The sequence below is a fragment of the Macaca nemestrina genome, chromosome 18, assembly GCF_043159975.1.
Source record: "Macaca nemestrina isolate mMacNem1 chromosome 18, mMacNem.hap1, whole genome shotgun sequence".
NCBI lineage: Eukaryota > Metazoa > Chordata > Mammalia > Primates > Cercopithecidae > Macaca > Macaca nemestrina.
The window spans coordinates 61,478,370-61,490,747 of NC_092142.1; the positions used below are offsets into that span (position 1 = coordinate 61,478,370).

At 37.2% G+C, this 12,378-nt stretch overlaps 1 non-coding gene across 1 annotated transcript; it reads left to right on the plus strand.

The window, feature by feature from the left end:
• Positions 1-11,944: 11,944 nt before the first annotated feature.
• Positions 11,945-12,045, plus strand: LOC112428326 (small nucleolar RNA U13). Its single transcript, XR_003020360.2, has one exon. It is a non-coding gene; the product is annotated as a small nucleolar RNA U13 (small nucleolar RNA).
• Positions 12,046-12,378: the final 333 nt, after the last annotated feature.

The window sequence follows — 12,378 nt, forward strand, 5'->3', positions numbered from 1 at the left end:
TATTCAGAATCTACAAGGAAGTTAAATTCACAAGAAAAAAACAACCCCATCAAAAAATGGGCAAAGGACATGAACAGACACTTCTCAAAAGAAGACATTTATGCAGCCAACAAACATTTGAAAAAAATCTCATCATCACTGATCATTAGAGAAATGCAAATCAGAACCACAATGAGATACCATCTCACACCAGTCAGAATGGCGATTATTAAAAGTCAGGAAACAATAGATGCTGGTGAGACTGTGGAGACATAGGGATGCTTTTACACTGTTCATGTGAGTGTAAATTCATTCAACCATTGTGGAAGACAATGTGGCAATTCCTCAAGAATCTAGAACCAGAAATACCATTTGACCCAGCAATCCCATTACTAGATATATACCCAAAGGATTATACATGATTCTTCTATAAAGACACATGCACAAGTATGTTTATTGTAGCACTATTTACAATAGCAAAGAATTGGAACCAATCCAAATGTCCATCAGTGATAGATTAGATAAAGAAAATTGTGGCACAATATACACCATGACCTTGGAAAGTATTCAATAAATATTGCTTCTCTTCCTCTTTCCTTCAATTCCTTATGTTATGAGTTGAATTGTGTCCCCAGCCCAACAAAAATATGTTGAAGTCCTAACACTCAGTACCTCAGAATGTGACCTTTTTTAGGAAATAGGGTTGTTACATATAATTGTTATGATGAGGGCATATTGAACTAGAAAGGGCACTTAATTCATATGAACAGTGTCTTTATAATAAGAGAATGTGAAGACATACAAAGAGAGAATGTCTGTGACAATGGAGGCAAAGAGTGGAGTTTTAGCCAAGCATGGTGGTTCACGTCTATAATCCTAGCATTTTGGGAGGTTGAGGTGGGGAGGATAGCTTGAGCTCAAAAGTTTGAGATCAGCCTGAGCAACACAGCAAAACCCCATCTCTAAAAGAAGAAAGCAAAAATTACCCAGGCATGGTAGTGTGTGGCTGTAGTCCCAGCTACTCAGGAGGCTGAGGCCGGAGAATGACTTGAGCCCAGGAGGTTGAGGTTACGGTGAGTTATAATTGTGCCACTGCACTCCAGCCTGGGTGAAAGAGCAAGACCTTGTCTTAAAAACAAAAAAACAAAAAAGATGCAGTTTTGCCACCACAGGCTAAGGAATGCCAAAGATTGCTGGTGATAGCAGAAGCTAAGAGAAAAGCAAGGAACAGACTTTTCCCTACAGTCTGACCCTAGAGAGCATGGCCCTAGTCACACCTTGCTTCTGAACTTCTAGACCTCAGAACTGTGAGATAATAAATTTTGGTTGTTTTATGCCACCCAGTTGGTTATATACTTTGACACAGAAAACTAATATACTCAGGAAGGCAGCTGCTGGAATATGTTATCAGGCAATAGTATCTTTCTAATTTCTCAATTTTATCCCATTAATCTTCATCACATGTTTTATCACCTCAAAAAATCTTGTTTCTTAGTATTTGTGACTTCAGATACTGGACAGTTATACACCTCAGCTTTTTTTTTTTTTTTTTTTTTTTTTTTTTTTGAGACAGAGTCTCACTCTGTCACCCAAGCTGGAATGCAATGGCACATTCTTGGCTCACTGCAACCTCTGCCTCCTGGGTTCAAGCAATTCTTCTGCCTCGGCCTCCTGAGTAGCTGGGATTACAGACATGTGCTACCATGCCCAGGTAATATTTTGTATTTTTAGTAGAGACAGGGTTTCACCATATTGGCCAGGCTGGTCTCGAACTCCTGAACTCAGATGATTGCCTGTCTCAGCCTCCCAGAGTGCTGGGATTACAGGTGTGAACCACTGTGCCCAGCCACCTTAGTTGTTTTTTTATAGCACATATTTAATTACTGTAATATCTCATCATAAACCAATTTCTAAAATCTTTACAACATTTGTAGGCCGGGCATGGTGGCTCAAGCCTGTAATCCCAGCACTTTGGGAGGCCAAGACGGGTGGATCATGAGGTCAGGAGATCGAGACCATCCTGGCTAACACGGTGAAACCCCGTGAAAAAATACAAAAAACTAGCTGGGCGAGGTGGCGGGCGCCTGTAGTCCCAGCTACTCGGGAGGCTGAGGCAGGAGAATGGCATAAACCCAGGAGGCGGAGCTTGCAGTGAGCTGAGATCCAGCCACTGCACTCCAGCCTGGGCGACAAAGCGAGACTCCGTTTCAAACAAAAAAAACAAAAAAAACAAAAAAAATTTCTGAAGCTAATCTTGCCATGATTTCCTATTGCAAGGAAGTAGTAATTAACTGCGTTTGACAGAAAAATGTCAGCAAGCTTCGGTATCTGATACATTTACACAGTTATGACTGTCTCCCTGCTATACATCTGAAGGTTTATGTGAAAAAGAAGCATATTACATTTTCTTTTTTTATTATTACTAGTTTGAGGTATGTTTGATACGTTCTTCGTGGGCTGTAATCCATTGCATAGTCAGTGTTATTTGCAATGTATTTATTTTTACAGGGACACAAGTTTTTCTTCCAGTAGTGCTACTCTTTGATTTGTTACTTTTAACTCTCAAAGCTGTGGAAGAAGGTAGTTGAGGACCTTTCTTCACAGCTCCTGCACAATCCCTTCCTTGACTTTCTTTTGCAACCATTTGGTGTCAGTTAGAAATTTCCATAAGATGATGTTTTATTGCTCTTCCACTGAAAAAGTCGTATTCATGTTTTGGACTGATTTATCCCAGACTTCAGGCCAGCATTCCCTGAAAGGGAGTTATCGTCCTCTTCTGACAATGTGGCATGCCTACCAAATGGTCTCTGAAAATAGCCAGTCTGCAACAAACGATTCAAGTGCCAGGCACTATGCTAGGGCCCAGCATCCTATGTGAAGACAGGTATGGACCTTCCTTGATAGTGCTTCACTGTTTCATTAGGAAAGAGGACAATGAATGCATAATTGATAGCATGCAAAGTTTTATGACAAAAAAGTTTATAGATAACATAAAACAGAGCACTGTAACCTAGATTTGCTTGGTCAAAGAAGATTTATTTGAATAAATGATGTTTATGCTGAGTGCTCAGGATAAATAGGTGTTAATCAGGTAATAGAAATCTCATAACTTTGCAATATATACTTGTATCTATCTTTTATTTTTATTTTCAGATGAGAAAACATAGAGAAATGATATACGTTTTGTCATATAATAGCAGAACTGGGACTCGTAAGAGTCCTGTCTCTTCAAAGCCTTTGAACTTGACCACCACACCATACCCTTATGCTTCCTGCTACCTGGAGTGCCTTGTCTTCAGTTTTACTAAAAGATCATCTAGAGGCCAGGCGCGGTGGCTCATGCCTGTCATCCCAGCACTTTGGGAGGCCGAGGCGGGCGGATCGTGAGGTCAGGAGATCGAGGCCATCCTGGCTAACACAGTGAAACTCCGTCTCTACTAAAAATACAAAAAATATGCCGGGAGTGGCGGGCGCCTGTAGCTCCAGCTGCTGGAGAGGCTGAGGCAGGAGAATGGCGTGAATCCAGGAGGCGGAGCTTGCAGTGAGCCAAGATCGCGCCACTGCACTCCAGCCTGGGTGACAGAGCCAGACTCTGTCTCAAAAAAAACAAAAAAAGGTCATCTAGAATGGCATAATTAGTAAAACCTTCTCTGATGTGAAGTTGCTCAACCTGATCCTCCTCCTACAAAACTCACAGCTTTTAAAAATATTAATATTATTTTTAATTGACAAAACATAATTGTGTACAGTTATGGGTTACACTGTGATGTTTTGATATGCATATATAATGTAGGATGATTAAGGCATTAATTAACATAATTAACATAACCATCACCTCACTCACCTATGATATTTTTATGGTGAGACGTTTGAAATTTACTCAGTCATTTTGAAATGTAGCATACATTATTATTGAGTACAGGCATGCAGCTGTGCGATAGATCTCAAAACTGATTACTCCCATCTCTCTGAAACTTTCAACCACTCCCCCTTCCCTCTCTCTTTATATTTCCACTCTAGCCTCTGGTAACCCTCATTCTACTACTGGCCACTTCTATGAGTTCAACTTTTTTAGATTCCACATATAAGTGAGATCAAGTGGTATTTGTCTTTCTTCTTGTCACTTATTTCACATAGCATAATGTCTTCCAAGTCCATCCATTTGTATGTATGTCTATGTGTGCCTGTGTGTGTATTATAAAAGAGATACGATTTATGAACACACACATAGGTAGAAGCAACTTTATTCTGTGTTCCTTTTTCTTCTTCTAACTAAATCTACATGTTTCTTCTGCTATTACAGAGAAACAGAGAGGGGGCACTCAGAAATTGGCAAAGAGGGAGAGAAGAAGGAAGAAAAGGAAGGAAAGAAGGAAGGAAGGAAAGAAAGAAAAGAAGGAAAGAAGGAAGGAAGGAAGGAAGAATGGAGGAAGGGAGGGAGGGAAGGAAGGAAGGAACAAAGGAAGAATGGAGGAAGGGAAGGAGGGAAGGAAGGAGGAAAGGAGGGAGGGAAGGAAGGAAGGAGGGAAGGAAGGAAGGTAGGAAGGAAGGAAGGAAGGAAGGAAGGAAGGAAGGAAGGAAGGGAGGAAAGAAGGAAAGGAGGAAAGGAGGAAAGAAGGAAGGGAGACAGGGAGGGAGGGGGGTCAATTTCAAATAAGATTGAAACCAACAGATGCTTGTATCACCCAGAGTGCCTAACAGCCATGTGAATATAGACTCTTTTCTGTATATAACAGCTGACTTGAAAGTCACTTACAGATTATTAAGTATAAAACTGTGTAGCTAAACATTGGTATAACTCAACCAGGTGGGGAATAGCTGACCTTAAAATTTTCGTGGGTATTTTTCACAGACTTTCTTTCCAAAATATGAACAATGAGACAGTACTAAAAATTTTAACTGTATTTTATGGTTGGAAGGTGCTTATTACTGAGAACAAAACAAAACAAAAATTTTCTCTCTAGATTTAGTAAATTTTTTTCCAATGAAATTTCATCTAACCATCAAACCCCAATTATTCTCAAAATTATTAATTTGAGTTACAAAGATCTCACCTTAAGAACTTTCCATGTCAAATACAGAGAGAAAGGAGCCCACTTGAAAAAATAATACATACAATTGAAAAGATTAAAACAATCAGAAGTCTGGGGCAGCAATATCCGACTCTATAAGAACCAAGTTAATAATTTAAAAAGCACCAACACTCCCTTACCCCAGTAACATAACACTTGCTGATAATAGAAGCATCAATTTACTCTTGTATTCAGTAAAAAATGTGTATTTACCATAGCAATGCCTGCAAGACATATTACAAATTGCCCTTCAGAGATATGGAGAGAAATATGGGGATGAGGTCTCTTAAAACAAACAACAATTTATTTTTATGAAGTTTTTCCCATATGGAAGACTAGATTTGAATCTCTCAAGAGTATTTTCCCCAACATTTCTGACACCATGGAGAAAGGGAACAAATGTTTCCCTAGGGTGTCTTTGCTAAGGCAAATGTTTTTCTGATTTTATGAAGTACTTTTTTTCTATTCTCTTCTTCATGAGTTGCATGAAGAGATTTAGCCAGAATATATTCCAGAACAACAAGAACCTGCGTTGTCTATTTTCACCCAATCTTGGACATTGTTACATGCTTCTCCTCCACTTTCTTATTTGATTCCTGCTTGATATTCTCCTTTCTCAGCCTAGAACATATCAAACCTTGTCAGTTCATAGACCTTTGGGCTAGTGTCTTACTCCATTTACGTGGCTATAAAGGAGAACCCGAGACTGGGCAATTCATAAAGAAAAGAGTTTTATTTGGCTCCAGGTTTTGTAGACTTTACAAGAAGAATGGCATCAGCATCTGCTTCTGCTGAGGGCCTCAGAAAGCTTCCACTTATGGTAGAAGGAGAAAGGCATCACATGGCGAGAGGAAGGAAGAATGAGACAGAAGAAGGAGGTGCTAGGCTCTTTTAAACAATCAGCCCACAGGAGAACCAGTAAGTGAGAACTCACTCATTACTGGAAGCATGGTGTCAAACCATTCATGACCCAAACATCTCCCACAAGCTCCCACGTCCAACACTGTGGATCAAATTTCAATAAAGTATAGAATCTATCACAGATCTTGAGAAAGATAGATCCTTAAAATTGGCTGGTTCTATCTATGCTGGATATTTATGATGTCCCCTTTGTATTATTGTATTATTATTCATGTGGCTTTCTCTCTCTCTCTCTCTCCATATATATGTGTGTGTGTGTGTGTGTGTATATATATATATATATATATATTTTTTTTTTTTTTTTTTTTTTGGAGTGGGGACAGTGTGTTCCCCTATTACCTAGGCTGGAGTGCAGTGGCACAATCGTAACTCACTGCAGCCTCTAACTCCTGGGCTCAAGTGAGTCTCCCACCTCAGCCTCCTGAGTAGCTGGAGCTACTAACATGTGCCACTGCGTCTGACTAATTTTTTTTTTTTTGGATAAAGATAAAGTCTTGCTATATTGCCCAGGCTCATCTTGAACTCCTGGTCTCAAGTAGTCCTCCTTCCTTAACCTCCCAAAGTGCTGGGATTATGGGCATGGGCCACCATGCCTGGCTACTCTTTAAATATATATATTTTTTATCACTAGCACTGTTTGTTTCATTCATACCACTATAATTATCTGCCTAATTTGTTTGGTTTTGTTTCCTTTAACAATAATGTCAAAGACAGGGGTGACACCTTGCCCTTGTGTCATGATCTATTAACAGAACGGTATCGAACACTTAATACCTATGAGTTGAGTAAATAAAACAATTCCTGTCTAGGCCTGGTGGCTCACGTCTGTAATCCCAGCACTTTTGGAGGCTTAGGCGGGTGGATCACTTGAGATCAGGAGTTCAAGACCAGCCTGGCCAACATGGTGAAACCCTGTCTCTACTAAAAATACAAAAAATTAGCGAGGCATTGTGGTGCGTACCTGTAATCCCAGCTACTCGAGAGGTTGAAGCATGAGAATCGTTTGAACCAGGGAGGCGGAGGTTGCAGTCAGCCGAGCTCACACCCACAGCACTCCAGCCTGGGCCACAGAGTGAGACTCTGTCTCAGGAAAAAAAAAAAAAAAAAAAATTAACACATGTATTTTCTCTGTAAGACCCATCTTAGCTTGCATGTATGGATACTAGACAGTGCTTTGGCACTATTCTTGGGGAACATTTTAAACAGGTAAATTACAAAAAAAAAAAAAGGCACAAAATTTGAAAACTATGGCACTAACTAGACCATGAAAAAAACACTTATTTACACTCTGATAGTGGAAACAGTAAGGCAGAGCATCTCCTTGTTCAATCTCAGCTGTGAATATGTGCATCAGGCAACACAATATTTTTTTAACCACTCTATGCACATCTATGAGTGACCACAAAAATGTCAGTAATGAGTAGTGAGTATACAAATAGAATTTATAAATAATAAGCATGATCTATAACTTGTCTGAGGTCACAGGGTATTAAATCATGCTATTTAGGATTTGATTCTGAAATTCAGTGACCTGCATTAAACATCCACAATGTATAATAAAATAAAACTCTAGCAAAGATATACTCACCATATTGTTTTTATTTCCCTAAAGATCATGCTGGGGTGTGTGTGTGTGTGTGTGTGTGTGTGTGTGTGTGTGTGTGTGTATTGACATATTACATTTCAACAATGAGATATATGACCAATTTTTTTATTCTGTAAATTAGAAAAAAATAATTGGAGAATTTTATTCTGGTCTCCTTTAGATATATTTTGTTTACTTTATTTATATAGTTACGATTCTATATTAGTGTACGAGCAAGTGCTAAGTCTCACTTCTGCCCTCTGAATGTCTGCTGAAGTCAACTAACAATAGACAAATTAGCAGAAAAGCTGTATACACTTATTAACATGCACATAGACACAGGAGTCCTAATGATACTAAAAACAAAACAAAACCCACTCAAGATAGTTTAGGCTTAAATGCACTATTTATGAGGGAAAGAAAAAATGAGGGATATAGGCAATTTTGAGGAATAGTGTATTATTTTCAGAGAAATTGAATGAGCTCAAAGATCAGACAATAGTTTTTAAATGATTCTCTGTCGAAGCTGAATGGAACAAGTAGTAGGACGGTGAGGGGCAGAACTGTACTGCAAACAGAGGCTGTCTTATTATGCAGATAAAGTTTCTTAAGATAATCTCTCATAGCTGCACTCAAGAGAATAAATCAAAAGTCTGTCTGGGCATGGTCACAACTTTTCATCTTTTCTCAGATGCTAAATCTTTCCTGTTTATTTGATGAGATTCCTAGGGAGGAGGTCTTGAGACAATTGTATTTCTTTTGGAAAGAAGTTCCCTCAATCAGTTAAGGAAATTCCAAAGAGAACTGGGGGTAGTGAGACAAGAGAAAATTGGAGGGTATTTGGTTTCAAGGCAGCTTCTAAAGTCTTTCCATTTTTTTTTAATTCAAAGTGTTCAGCATGCCAACAAACCATACTCTGGGGTATTATTTACTGAGCCTCAACATCATGATCTAATTTTATACCCTACATACAGAATAAAATTATAAGAAATTACTCAGAAATTCATTGCAAGTCAAATTAAGAAAATAACACGATATGTACTATTTCAACTGTTTTGAGGATACATATATAGGAAGTATCTAGGAAGATATAGATGGCGGTATAAATAAGGACAAATCATTGTTATGTATCTATATTTATATCAAGATAGATAGATAGATAGATAGATAGATAGATAGATAGATAGATCTTTACATACACTTAAAATATATGCCTGAAAAATGATTGTAAGCTACTGATATGGTTTGGATATTTTTCTCCTCCAAATCTTATGTTGAAATATGATTTCCAATGTTGAAGGTGGAGCCTGATGGGAGGTGATTGGATCATGGAGCAAATCCCTTATGGAAGGTTTGGTATCATCCCCTTGGTAATAAATGAGTTCTTGCCCACTTAGTTCACCTGAGGTCCGGTTGTTTAAAAGTCTGGGACATCCCCCTACTCTTTCTCTCTGTCTCTCTCTCTGACCGTGTGATGTGCTGGCTCCCTGTCACCTCCTTCTATGAATAAGAGCTCCCTGAAACCCTCACCATAAAAGCTAATCAGATACTAGCATCATGCTTCCTGTACAGCCTGAATAACTGTGAATGAATTAAATCTCTTTTCTTTATTAATTCCCCAGTCTCAGGTATTGCTTTATAGCAATGTAAGATTAGCCTAAGACAGGTACAAATTATATATTTTGTTTATTGAAATGTTACTGATAATGTATCCTGAAAAACTCTCTGTGTCAATAAAAAATCTATATCTACACTCTAATTTTGATGTCCATATTCTCTTCTACTTTATAAAAGTATTTAATTACTTTTGTCCATTTCCCTTTTTTTGACTTTCAATGTGTTCCCTATTTCTCCTGTTAGAATTGATATCTTTATTAATACATGTTGGAACATTTAAAGCTTCTTTTTTCCTAGTGGATATGCTGGATCTAAACACATATATAATTTAGGACTTCGATGCATATTGCTGTATTGCTTTATTTAAACATTTTAACAAATTGCATGCGTATTATAAATGTATAAAAATATATTTTCCAGGGCATAAACCAGATTTTATGGTAAACTAAATCAAACTATCATTTAAAATTTTAAGTTTATTTGATTACTAATGAGATTGAATAACTTTTATTTCTTATTTTAATTTTTTTTAATGAAATGCCCATTTATGTCTTTTGACATATGGAATGCTTGTTTTTATCCCTAATTTGCCAGCCTTTTTTTGTTCTTAAATTTTATTGTCAGGTTAGTCGAGGTATAATAACCACAGTAAAATTCACTGTCTTTGGCTTACTGTTCTGTGAGTTTTGACAAACTTTCGGTGGTGTAAAAATCACCACAATAAAAATAGAGAATACTTCCATCATTTCAAATAATCCCCCACCATGGTCCTTTTTAAATCAACCCCTCCTTCCATGTTTAGCCCATGCAAACATAAAAGTTTTTTTTGTCCATACAGATTAGTCCTTACAAGAAAGTCATATAAATGAAATCACACAGTAAAGTTTGTCTTTTAGTCTGCCTTCTTTCACTTAGCATAATACACTTGAAAATCATCAGTGTTATTGTGTGCATCAATAATTTTTTTCTTACTGACTGCCAGATTGAGTAGATTTCATTGCAATATGAATTTTAATATATATTACATAGATGTAATATACATAATGTATGTACTATTTAATATAATTACATAGATGCTATTCAAAAGAATGATTGTACTTTAGGCTTGTACTAGCAAAATACAAGAATTCCTGTTTAACATCACAGAAAATATGAATAGTTGAATGGGATGCTGTATAATTTGGGTCATAAAATACTAAAAATGTGACATACCTAGTTTGTGTCACCACTTTTCCTGTTGTAATTGTACATTTTTCTTTATTTTATGCTGGAAATCCAATTCATTTGTCTTGTTAGCTATTAAATTCCATTGTTTCCACATGAATAGCTAGAATATTTAGGTCCATGAGCTGTTGCTCTTATTTTCTTTAATATATTTATTTATTTATATACTGCATTATTAAACTCTCCACTGAATTGCTGATTATTTAGATGATTTGGAAATAGAAAGTGAGAGATTCCAGATTTGTCTAAACTTATAGATAGTAATAAAATTTGAGAAACAGTTAAACTGAGAAGTGAATCATATATATGATATATCCTATCATATATATTACATATATGAGAGAGAATATTAATTGAGCATAAATTACAAAGAAGCAATAAGAGATATGTTTTTATGGAGTCCAAGCTTAGTGGCAGGGGGTGGGTGGCGGTGGACAGATAAGAATGCAGACGTGAGGTGGAATCTCTAGTTACATGAGGAAGAAGCATAAGAGTCAAAGGGAAGTAAGAGGCAGTTCACCAAGGCAGGGAAATCTTTGACCATATGTTTGTTTGTTTGTTTGCTTTGAGACGGAGTCTCACTCTGTCACCCAGGCTGGAGTGCAGTGGCACAATTTCGGCTCACTGCAACCTCCGCCTCCCAGGTTCACATGATTGTCTTGCCTCAGCCTCCTGAGTAGCTGGGATTATAGGCAGGTACCACCACGCCTGGCTAATTTTTGTATTTTTAGTAGAGACGGGCTTTCACCATGTTGGTCAGGCTGGTCTCAGACTCCTGACCTCGTGATCCACCTGCCTCGGCCTCCCAAAGTGCTGAGATTACAGGCGTGAGCCAGTGTGCCTAGACAGATCACCTGTTTAAAACAGACAATAATCACATGAAATGGCTCTGTCTCTGGGAGGAAAAGATCTTACATTTTAATGAGATAAATATATAAAAGTAGCCCTGTATAGACCTTTACTTGAGCCTATTTCTCTTCTACTAGAATGGAAAGCTTTCAGACAAGAAACACATCTTTTTAAAATATCTTTTTTGCTAACATCTATCTTGGTAAAGGGGATTTACAGCAAATGAGCACATGGTATATTTCCTCCACAATGTGAGTTGGGGGATGTTGGTTGAAGTTGACTTTTTCTCTCTGGTTGCTTAGGAACACCTCTTTCTAACTTCACCATTCTTCTCGCTATTTTCTTCTCACCCCACCCTAAGAGATTTCTTTGTTTATTTAACAACTATTTATTGAGTGTCACATATTATTTTAGGCACTAAAATGACTTTAAAAGTGAAATTTCACTGGATCTGCATGTTCCAGACTTTCATTAGTTATTTTCTACTGCATTCCTGACATAATTCTTGAAATATTAGAGGAGAGTTCATCCTTATTTAGTGTTTTATAAATACTAATTATTTACTTAATAATTTTTAGTTAAAATGTTTATTTAATAATTTTTAGCTAAAATGTTTATTTAAGTGTTTTCAAAATAAAATTTTATATTACTACCTGTTATGGAATGAATCGTGTCCCCCTCAAAAAATTAATACGTAATCCTTCTGTTGTACATAAACATGACTGTATTTCAACGCTCATGTGTGAGACATGCCTCTCACTAACGTTATTACAATGTTGGCACATTACCTGTCTGACATTTTCTATATACATATCAGATGCTGAAATCCTAACACCCATTTCCTCAGAATATGACTGTCTGGACATGGGGTCTTTACTGAAATAATCACATTAAAACGAAGACATTAAGGTGGCCCCTAATCCAATATGACTGGTATACTTATAAGAGAAAACTTAGGTGCAGGCACATACAGAGAGTGCCTCTAAATGCATTTAAAGAAAATACATTTCTCTTGTTTAAACCATCCAGTCTGTGATATTTTGTTTTGACAGCACTAGACACTAATACTTTACCATAACTGCAAAATCGTTTCTACTTGCAATATAAAAATAATTATTAAAAATAAATGGA